Genomic DNA, 24,202 nt, shown 5'->3' with positions numbered 1-24,202 from the left:
AATGACATGGCTGTGTCACTGTAGTTTTCTGATTTTGAGTCCTTTGGGAGTATGTCTAGGAGTGGGATAGCTGGGCCAAATTCTGGTTCTATTCCAAGTTTTCTATGGAATCTCCTACTGATTTTCATAATGGTTGTATCAATTTGCATTCCCACCACCAATATATGAGTGTACTTTTCTTCCCAAATCCTTGCCAACATTTATTGTTTCTAGTATTCTTGAGAATTGCCATTCTGACTTGAATGAGATGAAATAATTAGATTTTCAAAAGATTTATTTCCCATCCAACCTCCAGTAATTGGCTCTAGGGGTTCCTGAGTCTCTTGAGAGCTCTCAGTTCTGGCAAAAGAACAAGTGACTGGAGGAACCTTTAGGTTAGAGGCAGAATTAAAAACTGTGACTGTGGGAGCACAGAGGGAGAGAACTAGTAGGACCTTGAAGTGCAGCATATCAAAGGTTGTGAAGGAGATGAAGGGAACAACGAAGGTTTTAAAAACAGCAAGAGGAGGGAGTAGTGAGGGAAAGAAGAGGTCTTAGGGAAACCAGTTTGGGTGATCATAAGTTTTGAAGAGGAATTTGCGACTGCATGACACAGCATAAAGAGTGTGTCTTGGAAGTGAAGTCTTCCAACAAAGACAAAAGAAACCCCAAAGTGAAGTATTAGAAGCAAAGTAAATGTCCAAGAAAGATGAATGGATACGGTCTTTGTCATACATGATATCTTAAACTATGATACATAAAAAATGTTGATTTAACTATATGTGTACTTTAGCTCCAGCCAAAGAGTCTATAGACACAAGTTACTTCACTTGCCATTGTTCCTCACACTGTTCTAAAACTCTACACATGCAGGATCATAGATTCTTAAACTCAGGAGAACATTTATAGTCATAAAAGAGTCATTACACATACACAAACATGAAGACACATAACCTTTAATTTCTCTACTAGGCATCCAGATATTCCAAATGTTCAACTGTGTATTTACTTTGATGTGTACAAGTTATATTTTAACCAACTAATGATTTTTTCTTGATGTCGGCAAGAACAGAGGAAATTCAAGGTGAAAGGAAGCCTTGCATTCCACCAGGATGTCTGTGAAAATTACTGCAGTTCTGTTGCTGCTACATCTGAGTAGTCACTTTGGTTTTGGAAGATGTGGAAATGTGCTGCTGTGGGCAATGGAATATTGCCATTGGATCAACTTAAAGACAATACTGGAGGAGTTCACACAGAGGGGGCATGAGGTGATTGTTTTGAGACCTTTGGGTTCCGTTTTTGTGGATGGTGACAAATCATCTGCCATTAAATTTGAGAGCTATCCAGCATCATTATCAAGAGAAGATGTAGAGAATCTTTATAATCAGTGGATCAATGTACTGCTTTATGATTTGCCAAAAAAAATTTTGGAAATATTATTCATTATTACAAGAATCTTCAAGTCCATTTTTTTATTATGTAGAGAATATATGTAGAGATGCAGTTTTGAACAAGAAATTTATGGCAAAACTACAAGAATCATGTTTCGATATTATTCTTTCAAACACCATTTGTCCCTGTGGGGAGCTTCTGGCTGAAATTCTTTAAAAAAACATTTGTATATACTGTCTGCTTCTCTTTTGGTTACACATTCGAAAAGTATAGTGGGGAAATTCTCTTTCCTCCTTCCTAAGTTCTTTTTATATGGACAAAACTAAGCGATCAAATGACATTCATTGAGCGGGTAAAAAATATGCTATACATGCTATATTTTGACTTTTGGTTTGAATCATTTAATGAGAAAAGATGGAATCAGTTTTACAGTGAGATACTAGGTGAATCACTTATACTACAAAATCCTAACTTTCCTGGGCCTTTCTGAAGCTTCTAACTTTATATTTACAAGAATATAAAGTTAGAGAAAAAAAAATTTAATACTATCATGTAATAAAAGAAAATCATCCATCAAAATCAAGAATACTACAGAAAAATGGACATTGATGTGTCAGAAACCTTTGGCCATCTCTTGTATAAGACACACCAGAAATGCATGCACCCACCACATAGAGCCCAGAGGACTTCTCTAGGCAACTGCATACAATTTACCATTGTACTACTCATTTTATTTATCTTTGAAATTAATTTTAAACTTTATATAAATATCTTGATAAACATAGACACAGAGATTCAGGGGTTACATGTGTATCTAAAGTATAACAATCTATGTAGCACTGAGAATTTTTTTTCTCTTTACTTCATTAGATTCTTCATTTAGAAACTACTTTGTCATTTAACCTTAGATATTCCTTCTCACTTGGGTGACTGTGTTTTCATTCCAGACCAGGAGGCCTTTCGTTATGGTTTCTAGCATTTGTAAATTTTTTTTTACTAAAGCTTTGCAATTCATTCTCTTTAAGGTCTATAATTTTGAAGCATACAAATGTAATTTATTAGTCTTTTGTTTTAAACTATCTGTCATTTAAAGAAAACAAAAATTGTATAAAAAGAATTCTATTTATATTCTTAACTATTTACAACTATTTTTTCCTAAATATTTCTATATAATAAATATTTGCAAGCTCCTAACATGAACTCCAACCATTAGTAGATATCACAAACAGAAACATACTCAATTTCCTTTCAGTTCACCTGCAGAAATAACAATCATATTTCTTCCTCCAAATTGTATAAATAGATAAAAGAATGCTGTAAATTTCTTTTCCTTAATGAGGTACAGTTAATGAATTATGTAATTCAAATATTTGTTTACATTTGTGTTTGTTACCTTTATAACTTTAGATAAAAAATACATATTTACCTCTATAAAATCACTATCTTACTTTGATGATATTTAAGTTTGTAAATGATGAATAGTTTACACTATTGTCTGCTCCATAATTCCATATATGTACACACATATATATATATATGTATACATATATATATATATAAATATATGTATAAGAATCCTATATACATAATAAATACAGACAAATGTATATATATTTTTGATGTACTCATAGTATCTTTATCAAATTACACACACTTAAACATATTTGTCTTTGTAATGAAAGTTCTTTCAGACACTAGGCATATGCATATTTATATGACAATTTCACAATTCCTTATAACTTTTATCTTCTTTTTCCTGTTCAGGACAACCCACTACATTGTCAGAGACAATGGCAAAAGCAGATATCTGGCTCATTCCCACCTACTGGGACTTGGAATTTCCTCGCCGGACCCTACCAAATGTCGTTTTTGTTGGAGGACTCCACTGCAGACCAGCCAAACCTCTGCCTAAGGTAAACCTTCTTCCATTTATTTGTTTCTGTCATCTTTGCAATTTTTACCAGGAATTATTCTCTTTTTCACTCAGAATAGCTCACTCACAGTGACAGAATTATAGGAAATTGAGCAAAAAGCCCTATAAATTGAAATTAGTGCGTGTTTTACCACGAGAAGTATGTGAATCTCATTTGTATTACAGAAGAAAAGGGACTTTTGAGGATAGAGTGAGTTAAATGAAGATCTTCATTATTCAACACATAAGAAAATGCCTGTCATTCTCTGAAAACGTATTGATAAATGACAATCATGTACCACAGAAAATCACTGAATATGTGGAGAACCACAGTAGCACAAACACCTTTAATTCGGCTTACAAGGTAGACTGTGAGCATGAAAGATATTGTATGGGAAATGTTATAATAAGGAAAACACAGGTGTTTCTTGGCTATCCCAAGGTTATAGGAGACTTCATGAAAACTCCCTGGGGGATAAAGGTCTTCATGCCAAGCTGCCTGACAGAAAGGTAATAGAAAAAATTGTATGTAACATATAACGTGGAGTACAAATTGTTTAGTTTTAATGAGGATCTATTGATTCATATCACTTGTATGTGTAGGTTTTCCTGAGTTTATAATTATGAAACAATCAATAAGCACATAGAATTACATTTCTTAAAGTTAACCTTTTTTTTGGAACAGACAAGACATATCACTGAAATGGAAAACTGTAGGCAGGTTTATTTATTTATTAGTTGAGGGAAAAGCTTTTGCTGTAATCAATCAGTCCCCCTGAACCTGAGTTCGGGAAGTTTAGAACTTTATACCCAGTTCATAGAGGGAGGGACTCAGAGGTACACAATCTACAGAAGTTCCCATGACAACAGGTTTTTGTTTTATCGTTCTGGGTAAATTAACCTCTCAATTATAACCCCTAAAAGACAGTTTTTTTTTTTTTTTTTTTTTTTTTTTTTTTTTTTAATTTTTTTATTGTTGGCTGTTCAAAACATTACATAGTTCTTGATATATCATATTTCACAATTTGATTCAAGTGGGTTATGAGCTCCCATTTTTACCCCATATACAGATTGCAGAATCACATCAGTTGCACATCCATTGATTTACATATTGCCATACTAGTGTCTGTTGTATTCTGCTGCCTTTCCTATCCTCTACTATCCCCCCTCCCCTCCCCTCCCCTCCCCTCTTCTCTCTCTGCCCCCTCCACTGACATTCGTTTGTCCCCCTTGTATTATTTTTCCCCTTCCCCTCACTTCCTCTTGTATGTACTTTTGTATAACTCTGAGGGTCTCCTTCCATTTCCATGCATTTTCCCTTCTCTCTCCCTTTCCCTCCCACCTCTCATCCCTGTTTAATGTTAATCTTCTTCTCATGCTCTTCGACCCTACTCTGTTCTTAGTTACTCTCCTTATATCAAAGATGACATTTGGCATTTGTTTTTTAGGGATTGGCTAGTTTCACTTAGCATAATCTGCTCTAATGCCATCCATTTCCCTGTAAATTCTATGATTTTGTCATTTTTTAATGCAGAGTAATACTCCATTGTGTATAAATGCCACATTTTTTTTTATCCATTCATCCATTGAAGGGCATCTAGGTTGGTTCCACAGTCTAGCTATTGTGAATTGTGCTGCTATGAATATCGATGTAGCAGTATCCCTGTAGCATGCTCTTTTTAGGTCTTTAGGGAATAGACCGAGATGGGGAATAGCTGGGTCAAATGGTGGCTCCATTCCCAGCTTTCCAAGAAATCTCCATACTGCTTTCCAAATTGGCTGCACCAATTTGAAGTCCCACCAGCAATGTACAAGTGTACCCTTTTCCCCACATCCTCGCCAGCACTTGTTGTTGTTTGACTTCATAATGGCTGCCAATCTAACTGGAGTGAGATGGTATCTTAGGGTGGTTTTGATTTGCATTTCTCTGACTGCTAGAGATGGTGAGCATTTTTTCATGTACTTGTTGATTGATTGTATGTCCTCCTCTGAGAAGTGTCTGTTCAGGTCCTTGGCCCATTTGTTGATTGGGTTGTTTGTTCTCTTATTGTCTAATTTTTTGAGTTCTTTGTATACTCTGGATATTAGGGCTCTATCTGAAGTGTGAGGAGTAAAGATTTGTTCCCAGGATGTAGGCTCTCTATTTACCTCTCTTATTGTATCTTTTGCTGAGAAAAAAATTTTTAGTTTGAGTAAGTCCCATTTATTGATTCTAGTTATTAACTTTTGTGCTATGGGTGACCTATTGAGGAATTTGGAGCCCGACCCCACAGTATGTAGATCGTAGCCAACTTTTTCTTCTATCAGACGGCGTGTCTCTGATTTGATACCAAGCTCCTTGATCCATTTTGAATTAACTTTTGTGCATGGCGAGAGAAAGGGATTCAGTTTCATTTTGTTGCATATGGATTTCCAGTTTTCCCAGCACCATTTGTTGAAGATGCTATCCTTCCTCCATTGCATGCTTTTAGCCCTTTTATCAAATATAAGGTAGTTGTAGTTTTGTGGATTGGTTTCTGTGTCCTCTATTCTGTACCATTGGTCCACCCGCCTGTTTTGGTACCAGTACCATGCTGTTTTTGTTACTATTGCTCTGTAGTATAGTTTGAAGTCTGGTATCGCTATACCGCCTGATTCACACTTCCTGCTTAGCATTGTTTTTGCTATTCTGGGTCTTTTATTTTTCCATATGAATTTCATGATTGCTTTCTCTATTTCTACAAGAAATGCCATTGGGATTTTGATTGGCATTGCATTAAACCTACAGAGAACTTTTGGTAATATCGCCATTTTGATGATGTTAGTTCTGCCTATCCATGAACAGGGTATATTTTTCCATCTTCTAAGATCTTCTTCTATTTCTCTCTTTAGGGTTCTGTAGTTTTCATTGTATAAGTCTTTCACCTCTTTTGTTAGTTTGATTCCCAAGTATTTTATTTTTTTTTTTTGAAGATATTGTGAATGGAGTGGTTGTCCTCATTTCCATTTCAGAGGATTTGTCGCTGATATACAGGAATGCCTTTGATTTATGCGTGTTGATTTTATATCCTGCCACTTTGCTGAATTCATTTATTAGCTCTAATAGTTTCTTTGTAGACCCTTTTGTGTCTGCTATGTATAGAATCATGTCATCTGCAAATGGTGATAATTTAAGTTCTTCTTTTCCTATTTTGATGCCTTTAATTTCTTTCGTCTGTCTAATTGCTCTGGCCAGTGTTTCGAGAACTATGTTGAACAGAAGTGGTGAGAGAGGGCATCCCTGTCTTGTTCCAGATTTTAGAGGGAATGCCTTCAATTTTTCTCCATTCAGAATGATGCTAGCCTGAGGCTTAGCATAGATTGCTTTTACAATGTTGAGGTAAGTTCCTGTTATCCCTAGTTTTTCTAGAGTTTTGAACATAAAGGGATGCTGTACCTTGTTGAATGCTTTTTCCGCATCTATCGAGATGATCATATGGTTCTTATTTTTAAGTCTATTGATGTGGTGAATAACATTTATTGATTTCCGTATATTGAACCAGCCTTGCATCCCAGGGATGAATCCTACTTGATCATGGTGCACAATTTTTTTGATATGTTTTTGTATCCGATTCACCAGAATTTTATTGAGGATTTTTGCATCTAGGTTCATTAGAGATATTGGTCTGTAGTTTTCTTTCTTTGAAGTGTCTTTGTCTGGTTTAGGTATCAGGGTGATGTTGGCCTCGTAGAATGAATTTGGAAGTTCTCCCTCTTTTTCTATTTCCCGAAGTAGCTTGAAAAGTATTGGTATTAGTTCCTCTTTAAAGGTTTTGCAAAACTCTGCTGTATACCCATCCGGTCCTGGGCTTTTCTTAGTTGGTAGTCTTTTGATGGTTTCTTCTATTTCCTCAATTGATATTGGTCTGTTTAGGTTGTCTATATCCTCCTGACTCAATCTGGGCAGATCATATTACTTAAGAAATTTATCTATGCCTTCACTATCTTCTAATTTATTGGAGTATAAGGATTCAAAATAATTTTTGATTATCTTCTGTATTTCTGAAGTGTCTGTTGTGATATTGCCTCTTTCATCCCGTATGTTAGTAATTTGAGTTCTCTCTCTTCTTCTCTTCGCTAGCATGGCTAAGAGTCTGTCGATTTTGTTTATTTTTTCAAAGAACCAACTTTTAGTTTTGTCAATTTTTTCAATTGTTTCTTTTGTTTCGATTTCATTAATTTCAGCTCTGATTTTAATTATTTCTTGCCTTCTACTTCTTTTGCTGTTGTTTTGCTCTTCTTTTTCTAGGATTTTGAGATGAAGTATGAGATCATTTATTTGTTGGTTTTTTCTTTTTTTAAGGAATGAACTCCAAGCAATGAATTTTCCTCTTAGAACTGCTTTCAATGTGTCCCATAGATTCCGATATGTTGTGTCTGTGTTTTCATTAATCTCTAAGAAATAAATTAAAAAATTTCCTCCTTGATGTCTTCTATAACCCATTGATCATTCAGTAACCTATTGTTCATTCTCCAAGTGATGTATGCTTTTTCCTTCCTTCTTTTATCGTTGATTTTCAGTTCCATTCCATTATGATCAGATAGGATGCATGGTATTATCTCTACTCCTTTATATTGTCTAAGAGTTGCCCTGTGACATAATATATGATCTATTTTTGAGAAGGATCCATGTGCTGCTGAGAAAAAAGTTTAGCTGCTTGATGTTGGGTGGTATATTCTATATATGTCAATTAAGTCTAGGTTATTAATTGTGTTATTGAGTTCTATAGTTTCCTTATTCAACTTTTGTTTGGAAGATCTGTCCAGTGGTGAGAGAGGTGTGTTGAAGTCTCCCATGATTATTGTATGGGGGTCTATTAGACTCTTGAACTTGAGAAGAGTTTGTTTGATGAACATAGCTGCACCATTGTTTGGGGCATATATATTTATAATTGTTATGTCTTGTTGGTGTATGTTTCCCTTGAGCAGTATGTAGTGTCCCTCTTTATCCCTTTTGATTAACTTTGGCTTGAAATCTATTTTATTTGATATGAGTATGGATACTCCTGCTTGTTTCCGAAGTCCATATGAGTGATATGATTTTTCCCAACCTTTCACCTTCAGCCTATGTATGTCTTTTCCTATCAAATGCGTCTCCTGTAGGCAGCATATTGTTGGGTCTTGTTTTGTGATCCATTCTACTAGCCTGTGTCTCTTGATTGGTGAGTTTAAGCCATTAACATTTAGGGTTATTATTGAGATATGGGTTGTTGTTCCAGCCATATTTTTTTATTTATGTTACTAAACATGGTTTGTTTTCCTCTTTGATTATTTCCCCCCTTTAGTGTCCTACCTCCCACTGTTGGTTTTCATTGTTATTTTCCATTTCCTCTTCCTGTAATATTTTGCCAAGGATGTTTTGAAGAGATGGTTTTCTAGCTGCAAATTCTTTTAACTTTTGTTTATCGTGGAAGGTTTTAATTTCATCTTCCATCCTGAAGCTTAATTTCGCTGGAAACACAATTCTTGGTTGGAACCCATTTTCTTTCAGTGTTTGAAATATGTTATTCCAGGATCTTCTAGCTTTCAGAGTATGTGTTGAAAGATCAGCTGTTATCCTGATTGGCTTACCCCTAAATGTGATCTGCTTCCTTTCTCTTGTAGCTTTTAAAATTCTCTCCTTATTCTGTATGTTGGGCATCTTCATTATAATGTGTCTAGGTGTGGGTCTCTTATGATTTTGCACATTCGGCGTCCTGTAGGCTTCTAGGATTTGGGGTTCTGTCTCATTCTTCAAGTCTGGGAAGTTTTCTCGTATTATTTCATTGAATAGATTGCTCATTCCTTTGGTTTGAAACTCTGTCCCTTCCTGTATCCCAATGACTCTTAAATTTGGTCTCTTGATGTTATCCCATATTTCTTGGATGTTCTGCTCATGGTTTCTTAACAGTCTTGCTGAGCTGTCTATGTTCTTTTCAAGTTGAAATACTTTATCTTCATTGTCTGATGTTCTGTCTTCTAAGTGTTCTACTCTGCTGGTAGTATTCTCAATTGAGTTTTTAAGTTGGTTTATTGCTTCCTGCATTTCTAGGATTTCTGTTTGTTTGTTTTGTATAACCTCTATTTCCCTGTATAGTTGATCTTTTGCTTCTTGGATTTGTTTATGTAATTCATTGTTGAAGTGATCTTTCATTGTCTGATTTTGCTGATGTCTTCCTTGATACTCCAGATCATCTGAAGCATGTATATCCTGAATTCTTTATCTGACATTCCATCTGCTGCAGCTATTACCTCTTCTAAAGTTGATTTGACCTGCATTGCTTGTGGTCCTTTCTTTCCTTGTCTCTTCATACTGTTCGCGTTCCTTTCTACTTGGTGAAACTGTTGTGCTATTGAATTTTCCCCCTATATATTTATATTGGTCTTGTATAGTTGCAAAGTCTCCCTCGCAGGCGCGGGCGGCGGCTCTGCCCCTCCTCCAATTGGGGCAATGTGCCTACCACGCCGGGAGGCTGCTGGGCCTGTTCTGCCGGTCGGTAGCAGGTCCGCCGACCTTGCAGGCGCAGGCGGTGGCTCTGTCCCTCTGCGGGCCGCTAGGCTTGTTCTGTCGGTGGTCGCAGTTCTGCCTACTTTGCAGGCGCAGGCAGCGGCACTGCCCCTCTCTAGGCCTCTGGGGCTGTACTGCCAGTGGGTCGCAGGTCTGCCTACCTTGCATGCGCGGGGGGGCAGCTCTACCCTTCCTCAGGCCACTGGGCCTGTTCTGTCTCTCGGTTGCAGGTCTGGCCTGTTCTGATGGTGGTCACAGTTCCGTCTACCTTGCAGGCGCGGGGGGGAGGGGGTGGCTCTGCCTCTCAGCAGGCCGCTGCTCCTCTTCTGCCGGTGGGTCACAGGCCCGCCTACCTTGCAGGAGTGATTGGAAGCTCTGCCCCTCCGTGGGCCACTGGGCCTTTTCTGTCGGTGGTCACAGTTCCGCCTACCTGGCAGGCGCGGGGGGTGGGGGGCGGCTCTGCCCCTCAGCAGGCTGCTGGGCCTGTTCTGTGGGTGGTCACAGTTCCCTCTACCTTGCCGGCGCAGGGGGAGGGGGCGGCTCTGCCTCTCAGCAGGCCACTGCTCCTCTTCTGCCAGTGGGTCACAGGCCTGCCTACCTTGCAGGAGTGATTGGAAGTTCTGTCCCGCCGCGGGCCACTGGGCCTTTTCTGTCGGTGGTCACAGTTCCACCTACCTGGCAGGCGCGGGGGGTGTGGGGCGGCTCTGCCCCTCAGCAGGCCGCTGTGCCTGCTCTGTGGGTGGTCACAGTTCCCTCTACTTTGCCAGCGCAGGGGGAGGGGGCGGCTCAGCCTCTCAGCAGGCCGCTGCTCCTCTTCTGCCGGTGGGTCGCAGGCCCGCCTACCTTGCAGGAGTGATTGGAAGCTCTGTCCCGCCGCGTGCCACTGGGCCTTTTCTGTCGGTGGTCACCTTTCCACTTACCTGGCTGGCGCGGGGGATGGGGGGCGGCTCTGCCCCTCAGCAGGCCGCTGGGCCTGCTCTGTGAGTGGTCACAGTTCCCTCTACCTTGCCAGTGCAGGGGGAGGGGGCGGCTCTGCCCCTCAGCAGGCCGCTGTTCCTCTTCTGCCGGTGGGTCGCAGGCCCGCCTACCTTGCAGGAGTGATTGGAAGCTCTGTCCCACCGCGTGCCACTGGGCCTTTTCTGTCGGTGGTCACCTTTCCACCTACCTGGCTGGCGCGGGGGATGGGGACGGCTCTGCCCCTCAGCAGGCCGCTGGGCCTGCTCTGTGCGTGGTCACAGTTCCCTCTACTTTGCCGGCGCAGGGGGAGGGGGCGGCTCAGCCTCTCACCAGGCCGCTGATCCTCTTCTCTTGAATACACTTTTATGAGACAGCAATTTGTATTTCACTGTTAGTCAATGGCATAAAGGATACAAGTACTGATCTGGGCTATTTTAGTGTCGTTTTTCTTTTTCTCCTCACTATCTCAAGGCAGAAATTGGCTAACTACTGTCCTGTCCAAATATGATACCAGCATATATATCTAGTAAAATAATAGTATAAAAACTCATTTACATCTAGAATAAAAAGAGCTCACACACTGATTCACTGTAACTCCTGAAGGCACCGCAGGCCTATAGACCCCTCCAAAGACACTGCGGTTTCAGGACAGCAAATGTTCCCATAGTCCTGGTGCCACCTCTTGTCCTACTTTCATGCTTACAAACATGGCAGTATTTTTACCTTGAATAATGCATAGCTTGGTGGCCTGCAATAATAAAATAGAAGTCTGTGGTGTGCTTCATCTCATTGGTGTGTCCAGTGGCCTCAATCCAGTGTCCTATGGGGAGACAATAAATGCCATCCACCAAATTGTTTTCATTGTAAGTACAGCAACGGTCGTGGTGAGGTCCATTGCCTTCTCAGCTGAGCGCTCCTCCTGGCTCGCGCTTCAGGAACTTGTACCAGAAGGTGTCCACGCGGCCCGGCGATTTGTTGTTTCTATGACCTGTTCTTTTGTTGAACATTTTTTGACTTGTATATATATTGTGTATATTAATTCTTCATCAGATGAAAGGTAAAAAAGATTTTGTACTATTTACAGGTTGCTCCATTGCTCTCAATTGCTTCAGTTGTTGTGCAGAAGCTTTCAGATTTTATGTAATCCAATTTACCATTTCTTACATTTACTTCCCAAGCTTTGTAGTTCTATTCAGAAAATTGTTGCCTGTATTACTATATTATGAAATGTTTCCACAATGTTTTCTTCTAAGCTCCAAATTTTCATGTCTAACATTAAATCATTTGATCAACTTTTTGATCATTTTCTATAGGGTGAGAGAAGGAAATCTACAATTAATTGTCTACAAGTAGATATTCAGTTTTCCAGGTTTCCCAATTTTTGAATCTGTCTTTATTCCAATGTATATTTTTGGAGACTTTGCCAGGAATCTGTTGATTTTAGATGTGCAAGTTTATTTCAGCTTTTACAATTATATTCCATTGAATATAATTATACCAATTATATTATAATTATACCAATATTAAGCTATTTTGTTAATATGGCTCTCTAGTACATTTTTGATAAATTCAGCTTTGTCTCTTTGTCTCAGGATTTCTTTGGCCATACAGTCTTTCATATGCCTTATCTACTTCTGTGAAGAATATCATTGGCATGTTGATGGAGATTTCTTTGAATCTTTGGGTGTCTTTTGGTTATATGGCCATTTTACCAATATTAGTTCTCCCAGTTAAGGAACATGGGCGGTCTTTCCAATCTCTGCCAACTTCTTCAATTTCTCTGTTTCTTTGTTTTACAACTTTTATTTCAGAGGTCTTTCACAGATTTTGTTAGGTTAATTCCCAGATTCATTTGAATTTCTTGTGAATATGACTGCTGTGATTTCTTTCTCAATAAGTTCAACACATGTGTATTTAAAATCTACTAGTGTTGTATGTTCATTTTATATCCACATACACTTTTAAGTTTCTTATTTCTAAGAGTCTTATTGAAATGAGAAGTGTCTTCTAAGTATAGAATCAAATCATATTAAGGAGAAATAATTGCACTTGTACCTTTCCTATTTGTATACCTCTCCTATTCCCATTAGCCTGAGTGACATGCCTCAATATTAAAGTACTATTCTGAATAAGAATCTTGACAGTGGACAGCCATGTTGTGTTCCTAATTTATAGAAAATACTTTCAGTTTTTCCTGACTCAGTATCTTGTTGGCTGTGGATTTAACACACCTGTAATTTGTTGAGATATAAGCATTCTATACCAACTTCCTACATGATTGTTTTAGGAAGAGCTATCAAACTATGAAGTTTTGTGTTTTTTTTTTTTTTTTTTTTTTGTATTAAGATGATCATTTGATTTTTGTCCTTGGTTGTACTCATGTGCTGTGTTACTTTTTTTTGACTTGCATTTATTGAAGCATTCTCTCATTCCTTGATATGAAATGAAGCCAACTTGATCATGATACATGATATTTTACTATGTTATTAGAGAACTGGATCAGTGAATATTTTATTGAGGATCTTACATCTATATTCAGGGAAGATTTTGGTTTATAATTTTCTCTGTATCATTATCAATTTTGATAGCACCAAAATACAGAACTTGCAGAATGAGTTTGAAAGGGTTCCTTCCCTATTTATTATGTGGAATGACATTTTCAAATCTGGAAACATTAGTAACAAATCTGTATATTTTTAGGGATTTCTTTGTTGGCAACAATGGTGGCTACTTTAATCTCACTGCTCACTGTTGACTGCACAGGATTTGTAAGGCTTTGTCTCAAGAATGCTAGGTCATATGTGTTTCAATATGTCCATTTATTTTACAGTTTATAATTGATTGGGATATAGTTTTTCAAATTATTCCCTAATGATCATCTGATTTTCAGTGGTTTGGGGTACAATATCTACCCTTTAGCATCTGATTTTATTCATGTGAGTCTTTCTCTTTCTTTGATCTCCTTATCAGATAATTAATCTCTCATCATTTTTATTCATTTTTTCCACTTGTACTTGTATGACTTGTTTTCATATTTCTAAGATCTTAAAATACATCTAACTAGGTTTTTTCAGAACTAACCTAGGCTTTCATATCTTGATTAAAATAGCTTTTCCTCTTTTTTTTTTTTTTACATTTTCTGTTACATTGTGTTTCTCTTTCCATTTAAATTGATAATTTTTAAAATATCCCCTTGATTTCTTAATGATCCACAGTTATACAATACTGTGTTGTGCAATCTCCATGTATTTTCTCATTTTTTTTCATTTTTCCTTGCTCTTGATTTTTACTTTGATTCCACTAAGGTCTGAGAAATCAGAAAAAAAGTTTCAAATTATTGAACAATTCATTGAATAATTTGCATTCTTTCTTTTTTCAGACCACAGGCCAGGTATAATTAGTAGAGAACAACAATAACAAAAAAGTTAGCATTGAGATAACTGCTGGGACCCGGGTTAGGCTGTGTAACTAGTTAAACCATTCTTACAACATTTGTATCTCACATTTTGTACCTCAGCAGAAAGACAATTTTATTTATGTGATTGACCTTTGGGTCTGCTAACATGTCATTGATACTGCAAATGTTAAACTCATAACTGCCACAAGTACACAACAAAGAGTTGCAAGCATTGTGGTAGAAGAATTTGCATTCTTTATGACCTTAATTCAAACACTTTAGGGAAACATTCATAATCTGTGACAAAGAATGTTTATTCTATAGCTAGTAGATGGAAACTCTATATCTGTATATGAAGTTCAATTGGTCAATAATGTGAATTAATTCTGAATATTGTTATTTGCTTTTTTTGGGGGGGAGTTATTGATCTATTGAAGAAAGTGAGGCTATGAAGGCACCAACTACCCTTGTACTGAAGCCTATTTCTTCTTTTATTTCCTTCTGAGATGCTATAGTTGCAATGTCCGAAGTACAATGTTGAGCCCTCCTTAATCTCAGGTACTTGGGTCTGGGTCATGAACTAGAGGCATTTTATATCCCCTGTTCCATAAGTGAAATTGCCTGTCAGTGTTACAGCAGGACTAGGATATTCCAGCAGGACTGGAATAAGGTAACGTTTTCTTGATATAGCTGTGTGCAGTTTCACAGCAAGGTCTAAATCCAATGTCCTCACTTTGCTGGGAATGAGACCAAGCTCCAGCCAGAAAGAAGAAAACAAACCAGAGTAAAAATCACAAAACAAAACAAACAAAAAACAGATTTATAAATACATTAATAATGCAGTGAGAATGAAAATATGACACAGTGTAAATAATGGAAGGGGCATAAATATTGTAGAAAAAGCTAAATTTTAAAAATTATAAACTTTTGTTAATTTTACACATAAAGGAGACACACAGTACTCTCTCTTGTTGTCTAGTTTATATTATTTATATTATGATGTTTACCAGTTCATATTATGATGCTCTAGTTTATATTATGATGTTCACCATTTCCGTTCTCACTCCTGCAAACATAGGATTTCATTCCATTTTTATGGCTGAATAATAATTCACTGCATATATATTTCACTTTTGTTATCTAAAAACAAATATGTTACTTGATTTCATATCCTGGCTAATGTTGGGAGAGCTGCAATAACATGGGGGTACAGGAATCATTTTGATATACTACTGATGTCTTTTTCTTTAATTCTTTTTATTTCTTAGTTTAAAAGTTGAGCTCCAGGGGCGATGTATTTTTAGTTTCTCAAGAAACTTCTTTTCCAGGGTAATTGTTCTAATTTACATTCTGGTAGTGGTCTGTAAGAGTGCCTCTTACTCTGCACCCTTGCCCATGTTTTCCATTTTTTTGTGTTTTTGAGTATAGCCCTTGTTATGTTTATTTGATTATTTTTGGTGGTTGTTTTCATTTGCATTTTCTTCAGGATTAGTGATGGGCAGGATCTTTGCATATACTTGTTGCCCATTTCTCTTTATTGAAAACTGGAAATTTAGATTATTTATTCATTTTTAAGCATTTTTTCCTCTTGAGATTATAGAATTTCTCATAATATCAATATAATTTCTCAAATTCTCAGCCTCCTTTAACTTGATTTTGGAGAATTGTGTACATTTAATTTTCTTGGAGAAAACACTCAATAATTACAATCATGTAAAAAGTCTAACAGTTCCCTTTGGTTCTGAGAGGCCATATTGCTGATGTCTTTTAGTATAAATCCAGCCTCAGCATCACTTCTCTCCTGAGCATCTGGAAAGATGTTTGCCTTCTTCCAGCTAAGTCACTTCACAGTAGAATGTCTCTGGCATTAGAAACAGAATGATTCCTATCTGCTTTCTACAGTTAAGCTATGGAAGAAAATATGTGGTGTCATTAGTTTAATATTATTTCTTCTTAATCCTTCAAATTTATTCACCTGGTTGCCCACTCTCATAATCATACTTTAAAAGTAGATACTAGGTCTCAATTTTATGTTGTGGTAATATAGAATAGGAACAGGAAAAAAATGCTGAATTTTGCTCTCTCCTCAAAAAAGTAACACAATGTTACCTATATTTGTTACAGTTATGTTGTGAAATGTAATGAGTTTTTGTAGACAGTTTGCAATGATGTTATTGTTCTATAACCTGTAATTATGAAGAGTTTGTCTAATTTTTCTCTTTCTTCAGTAGCTGATTTTCTCATCATACCCATAACACTAATATGGGATCTAAATCATTTGCAATGACTGAAAAAAAATCATCATACTTTTTCTTCAGAATGCAGCATGGTGTCTATTATAATAATCTTTAACACTGAAAGCAATACAAAAATTATATAAATTGTTGAAAAATTGATAAATCAACCCTCAAGTAATCCAACATCACAGAAAATTTTCATGATTGAAATGGTTCAAATTTGAATAGTTAGTATTTAGTAAGCTTTTTCACCACTGTGAACAAAAGATCAACCAGAATATTGTAGAAGAAGAAAAATTTATTTGAGGGCTCACAGTTTCAGAGGTTTTAGTTGATAGAAGTTTAACTCCATTCCTGGAGGCTGGAAGTGAGGCAGAACATTATCACAGGAGAGTGTGGTAGAGAGAAGCAGCTCAAATGATTATCAGAAAACAAAATACATACACCAAAGCCATGTCCCAATGACCTGCGTCCTACAGCCACATCTAGCTGCTTCTACTTACCTCTCAATTAATCCCATTAGGTCATTAATTTACGGATTGGCTTAAGGCATTCACATCCTAATCATTTCCCCTCTGAACCATCACACATTTTCTCACACATGAGCCTTTGCAGGACACATCCAAAGAATAACAGTTAATTAGCTTTTTTGGTATGAAGACCACAATCCAAGCGTGACAAGAAACATTCTCTGTCTTAAGTTTTAACTCAATTTAAATATGAAAACATATTTATTATATATTTACTACTTCTTTATTGGTGGATTATAAATGTACAAATGATAGGATTTAGTGTGACATATTTGTACATGCCCACAAATACACAGTATGACAGTATAATTTGGCCAATAACACTCCCCAGCACTTTCCCCTCCTTCCCCATCTCCCACATTTTGGTCGGGTTCATCACCTGATCACCCAGTGATTTTCATGAGATTTGCCTTCATCTTTCCTTTTCCCCTCTAGCTGGAAATCCTTGATCTTGTGATTTTGACCTATTGTGTTTAGCATAATGGCCTTAAGTTCCACCCATTCTTTTGCAAATGACATAAGTTTATTTTTCTTTGTGTCTGAATAAAACATATATATATATATCACATTTGCTTTATACATTCATCCCTTGCCAGACACCTTAGTTTGGCTATTGTGAATTGTGCTGCTATAAACATGGATATGCAATTTCACTGTAATAAGATGACTTTAACTTATTAGTTGGAAGTGTTAAATTATACCTGGGTCATATGATGGTTCTGTACCTAGCTTTTTGAGGAACTGTCATATTGGATATCCGTATTGGTGGTACTAGTTTACAATACCACAAAGAGTGTAAATTGTTCATTTTTCCCCACATTAGCATTTATAATTCTTATTCTTGGCAACTACTATTCTGACAATTATGACATGAAATCTCAGTTTTCTTTTGATTTAAATTTCCATGAAGTTTAAAGATGTGGAATATATATATATATATATATATATATATATATATATATATATATATAGAGAGAGAGAGAGAGAGAGAGAGAGAGAGAGAGAGAGAAAGAGAGATTTTCATATTTTTGTTGGCCATTTGTATTTCTTCTTTTGGGAATTATCTGTTCAATTTATTTCCCAATTTAATAATTTGGTTGTTTGGCATAAAATTCTTTTTCAAATTTTTTGATATTCTAGAAATCAATCTTCTTTCAGAATATAGCTAGCAAAGATTTTCACCAATTCTGTAGGTTACTGCTTCACAATTCTAATGGTTTGTGTGTGTGTGCATGTGTGTGCAGAATGTAATTAGCATGGTGCGTTCCCATTTATTAACTCTTGGCATTATTTCCTGACCTTTAGAGGCTCTATTAAGAAAGTTGTTGCTTTTGCCTATGTGCTAGAGTGTTGACCCTTCATTTTCTTAAAGGACTTGTATAGTTTCTGGTCTAATTCCTAGGTATTTGATCCATTTTGGGTTGATTTTTATATAGGGTGAGAGATAGGGGACTACTTTCATTCTTCTACACATGGATAACCAGTCCCTCATCATCATTTGTGAAAAAAAAGGAAATCAATCATTTCTGCAATGTATGTATTTGACACCTTTGGCAAGGATCAGACAAATGTATATATGTGGGGTTTTCTGTGTTTTCTATTTTTTATCAATAATACATGTATCTGTTCTATGCTGATAACTATGCAATTGATGCTGCTATACCTTTGTAGTATAATTTGAAGTCAGACATTGTGATGATGCCGCTAACATTGCTTTCTGGGTTTAAGTTGCTTTGTCTATTCTGATTCTTTTATTTTTCCAAATAAATTTTAGTTTTTTTTGTTTCTAGTTCTGTGAAAAATGCCATGGTTATTTTCATGGTGACTGCATTGAATGTGTGTATTGCTTTTTGTTATATGGCCATTTTAACAATATTATTTCTGCCTATCCATGAAAAGGGGATCTTTTCCATCATTTGAGGTCAATTTCTTTCCTCAATATTGTCTAGTATTCATTGTAGAGGTCTTTTACCTTCTTGGAAAACTTATGTTTAAAAGTTAGAAGAATTATGAAGAGAATTTTGAAAGAATTCTTCAAACATCTCATCTAATTTTTTCATATTAAATACAAATACAGCTAATACAGTCAGTTGTTAAGAATATTCTAAAATCATGATCTGAATTAGATTTCATGCAGCTAGCATGCAACATATGTATGAACAAAAGATTTGTCTTCATCCAATAGTGAGAAATATTAGAGTCATCAAACAAAAATATAAACAACCATGTATACAAATGCATAGGCAATTCACACAAGTGAAAATGGCTAATAACATGTAAAAGATGACAACAATCCCAAATGTAAGTTGAAGGTATTCAATAAAATTCAATAATTTTTTAAAAAAACTGTCAGCAAGTTACAAGTAGAAGAAACACACCACAACACAATTAAAGCCACATATGAAGACACACAGATAGCATGACATTGAATAAAGTTAAAAATTTTCCTTTAAGTTTGGGAGCCAGAGAAACATGATCACTTTCACTATGCTTACTTAATATAATATTAGAAGTCCAACACAAAACAGTTAACCACAGAAAGTAATAAAGTTCATCCAAATTGGAAACTAAAAATCAAACCACCAGTGTTTTGAATCCATATAATCTTATATAGATAAAGCCTTACTCATTCCACTAGAATCCTTTTGGATGAAATAGATCAGATGAAGTATTCTTGATAATTTTTCTGTATATAAGATCAATATATGAAATTGAATAGTATTACTAAACACCAATAAAAAACAACCTGAAAAATCAAGAGTCAATCAAATTTACCATAGTTACGAAAAAAAATAACTAGCTAGGAATATATTTAACATGAAAGGTAATAGAATTCTAAGCTATAAACTCAGAAACAATGATAAAAGAAATTGAACAAGACATACACAAAAAGGGAAATATAGCCCATCTTCATCAGAAGAATTCATTTTGGTAGGTGGATCCAAGATGGTGGGCCAGAGGAGGAAATATTTTGTGTTGCTCTGTGACCTGGGACTCACGTAGGGAGAATATTGCTTCTCTGAGAGCAATATTCCTGCTCCTGTGCAGGAAATCACAGCCACCATTCCCATGCAGGCCTCAGTGTCAGTGTAGGTCTCCCAACTACTCGCCCACTCATCACTACCAGGTGCCCAAGAGGAATCACTGGCATCAGCACCCACAGAGACCTTTGCCACTCAGCAGAGCAGAAATCCCAGATGTCATTCCCACACAGAATAAAGAGAAATACCTGAGATACTTTGAGAATAATGTCAGTTAAATTAAGTTCTTCCTTATTCAACACATAAGTATCAATCATTCAATCAAAGGATATTTATAAAGTGAAGAGTATGCACCACAGGTCAGTTCTGGATATGCAGAGGAACAAAGCAGACATTTTCCGTCCCCATATATCTTACATAATACTTGGAAAGATAGCATGTAAATAAGTAATAAAAAGAGTGTCAAAATGGGTATAATAAAGGAGGAACACAATGCTGATATAATATGTCTGGTACTTAGCAGTCCAGAAGTAACACCAAGCATTGTCATTATTGCTACTTATTACTCATACTACTAAGTGACTAATTTACAGGAACCACATTAGATATAACTCCTCACTTAATAGGAAATGGTTTTCCAATAGATAAACCCTGTATACAGGGCTAGATAACAGATACTTTATAGATTGGTTTAAAAAAAAAGAAATGTGTTCACAGTCAAATGTACAAATAGAAATGCAAAAATACTGTGGTAAGTATTAAGGTTTTTTACATATCTTTCCAAGTATTACGTAAGATATATGGGGACAGAAAATGTCTGCTTTCCTAGCTTATATAGAAGATGTTTTAACTAAATATCTGTTCCCCCACAATATTGCAGCCAAACTCAACATTCATTTTCTTTTCATTCATGAATTTTACCTATTTTTTCACGTCAGATTCCAGGCTTTTATGTCTCTGAGCATAAAATATTATGTATCTTATCAAAATGAATTTGTTTAGTACCTTCCACCAAGTATCTAGTCCATTGCTGTAAAGCTTCCTTGAGGAACATGAATCTCAAAAACAAAATGAATTCTCAGAAAATGTACATTGCATATATAATAAATATCTAATAATTCCTACCACCTGTACCTGAAAAATTACTCTTAGTTTATAATTATGAAGTAATTCTGTCAATAAAAAACAGGGTATTCCTTATGAATGAACAAAGATCTTAATGTATTTTAATTCAATATCAAATTTTAAGACATATGTAGAAAACAAGTATTCTATGTGTATTACTATTTAATCTTCAGAAGATTATCTTTGTCTCCATTCTTGATAAAAGCAACATAAATAATGAGATATTGTTTGAAGAATAAACCCAATATTATCTGGAATGTAACTAATAAACAATTGTCACCTTTTACTAGGTACAAGACATGAACTAAGACTTGTGCAAGTTCTGTATAATCTAATTCTATTCTTTTTTTTTTTGGGGGGGGGGTTGGGGCGGGGGGTACCAGGTATTGAAATCAGGAAATCAGGAGCACTAAACCACTGAGCCACATCCCCAGGCCTATTTTTTTGTATTTTATTTAGAGACAAATTCTCACTGAGTTGCTTAGGCTCACTGTTACTGAGGCTGGCTTTGAACCTGAGACCCTCCAGGCATGGGCCAATGAGCCCGGCTACTAGTTCTATTGTTGAAGGATTTTGTTGTTCACTTTAAAAGAAAGTGGCAGTAGCAGTTTGTGGGTGTGTGTGGTGGGGGGTGTGGGTAGAGAGTAGGAAGAATATGAAGAGAAGGAATATGATAAAGAATAATGCAATATCAATATTTAGTATTACCAGCTATTGTTATTAATTCATAGAAACATTTGTATTGGCATCAAGAGTTGTGAGGTTTTCTTCTAAATTTTGTAAAAAGAAATTATTCCCCTACATATCTTATCTTTTGTTAGATTCATAGATAACTTCAGAATATATTAAAGAAGAGACATTTGTCAAAATTCATCAAGAATCTTAAAAATTAATATAGTCATTGGTTTAATAAGATATTCATAATAATATAGTAAAAAAAGATCAAGGTGTACAGAATACTATCTTTGGTAGTTATCTATAAAATGAACACTGGATATAATGTGATTATCTTTTCTTGCTGAATTACTTAAAACCTATCTGCATAATGCATCATTACAACAGATTTTATTCAAGAAGGTATAGTTTGCCTAATTCAGCCTCACTATGAGTTTAGTTGGAAACTGAGGAAAAGAAGAAATATAATAGATTAGATGAAAAAATAGAAAGTCAATCTTATTTCATTTTTTATACTTTTCCACAGTTTTCTGAATTTTCGCAAATTGAGCTTGTACTATTTTCATAAGGATATCAAAGAATGAGAACAAATCCATGTTTGCAATTAGTTAATTGCAACTGAGGTTGTATTGCTTTACTTTTTTGTGTAATATCATCGACAGCTTTGGAACACAAACCTGTGAGACAAAGATTGAACATAAGTTAATGGTGCTGTAGTTTACTGGAATCACACAGAGTACCTTGATACCCCATGCGAGTCACAGAAATAACACAATGGTCTCCCTACAGAAAATAATTATAATTTTGAAGAACGCTCTGGACAACATTCAGTCTGCATGGTCAATATTTAGAAAAGTTTTAGCTTGTTTATCTTTTCTCTAAAATGTTTTTTTTTTTTAAATATAAGCTCTCTATATTAGCAAATATACATTTTATGTTCAAAAGTTGCTCATTATTATACAGTGAGAAAAGAACAAATCATGTATATAAAATGCAATGAAGAAAAGAATAGCAAGTATATAGTTTTGAAAACACAAGTAGTGAAACTTTTGTCTCCTCCACATTTTTCTTCCTTTTGTGGGGAGAAGTGTTTATAGTTTGAATCTTGAATGTGTCCCAAAGGATTGGTCCCTGGCTCAAGGCACCACTGGGAGATGGTAGAATTTGTAGATTGTCAGGCCCAGTGGAAGAAACTCAGGTCATTTGGCATATGCCCTTGAAAGGAATACTGGGATCTAAGCCCCTTATCTTCCTCTCTCTATGTCTCTTTTTTAATTCCTAGCCCGTTTCTATGCCATACTCTCCTACTGGTAATGTACCCCCTCAAAATCAGCCCAAAGCAATGGTGCCAACAGACTGCAAAAACGTCCAAAATTGTGAGCCAAAATAATATTTACTTCCTTATCAGTTCATTATCTCAGGAATTTTATTGGAGTAACAATACAAAGTTGACTAACACAACAGAGATTAAATTGAATGATATGGGATTGCTGTTATTTTAGATAATAATTTAGCAGTTGGTATGTATTGATGATCTCAAATAAGAACAATTTTCAAAGAATCCCGACTAAACATGTCTTTACCAGGAGCTTTTTAAAACGTGAGATGATTTGATCAAAAGGTTGACCATATCTACACTGGAGAAATGCTGGCTGAACCTCTTTGATTGTGGTATAAGTGCTCCCTGTGGGACACAGAAAGGTGAGAAGAAAGACCACTCATACCCAGTTGCATATAGCACATTCTACCATAATATCAATTGGATATCCAGGCAAAAGTTGCCATATAGAAATAATAACCTAAGAAATATGATAATTTAAATATGTAGCTATACATGTATAGTCCTAGATTCTAAATAGGACTCTTGGAACAGTTTCATTGAAATTCTAAAGCATATCACAATAATTGTAAAAATCTTAACCTTATTGAATAAGTTATTTAAGGAGTGGTGATTGGAAAAGTTCAACAAATTTTAAGATAAGCTATACAGGAATACAGATATGAGAGAAATTGAATAAAGTATCATTTGTAATTTCCTTTTAGTACTCTTAAATTGAAAAACATAATAACTAAACTAAAATGACACATTGCTTAGTAAAACAACAATGGTAAATATCTAAAGGTGAATTAAATTCCTAGGTATTTTATTTCTTTAAATTTTTTAGTTGTATATGGACATGATGACTTTATTTTATTTATTTATTTTTATGTGGTGCTGAAGATCAAACCTAGTGCCTCACACATGTCAGGGAAGTGTTCTACAACTGAGCCACAACTCCTGCCTCAGTCCCTAAGTATTGTCTGCTTACAAGAACATATTAAAAAAAAAAAACAAACATTAACATTAGATTAGATTATAATGTTTTACAATACTGTTAAAAATATTAACAATAACTCTTAAAAACAGTAAGGTAGACATCATTCAAGTATCTGCATCACTGAAATAATATTTTCAGTAGGGGAGTCTTGCGGTTTGAACATAGCTTGTCACCACCCATGTTTCTGTTGAGGT

At 35.8% G+C, this 24,202-nt stretch overlaps 1 pseudogene; it reads left to right on the top strand.

The window, feature by feature from the left end:
- The first annotated feature begins 1,091 nt into the window (after positions 1-1,091).
- Positions 1,092-23,080, top strand: LOC139706354 (UDP-glucuronosyltransferase 2B31-like; annotated as a pseudogene).
- The last annotated feature ends 1,122 nt before the right edge of the window (positions 23,081-24,202 follow it).

Source organism: Marmota flaviventris, chromosome 7 (genome assembly GCF_047511675.1).
Source record: "Marmota flaviventris isolate mMarFla1 chromosome 7, mMarFla1.hap1, whole genome shotgun sequence".
Classification (NCBI taxonomy): Eukaryota; Metazoa; Chordata; class Mammalia; order Rodentia; family Sciuridae; genus Marmota; species Marmota flaviventris.
Note: the sequence above shows the minus strand (reverse complement) of the source record. Positions and strands in the feature narration are given on the sequence as shown.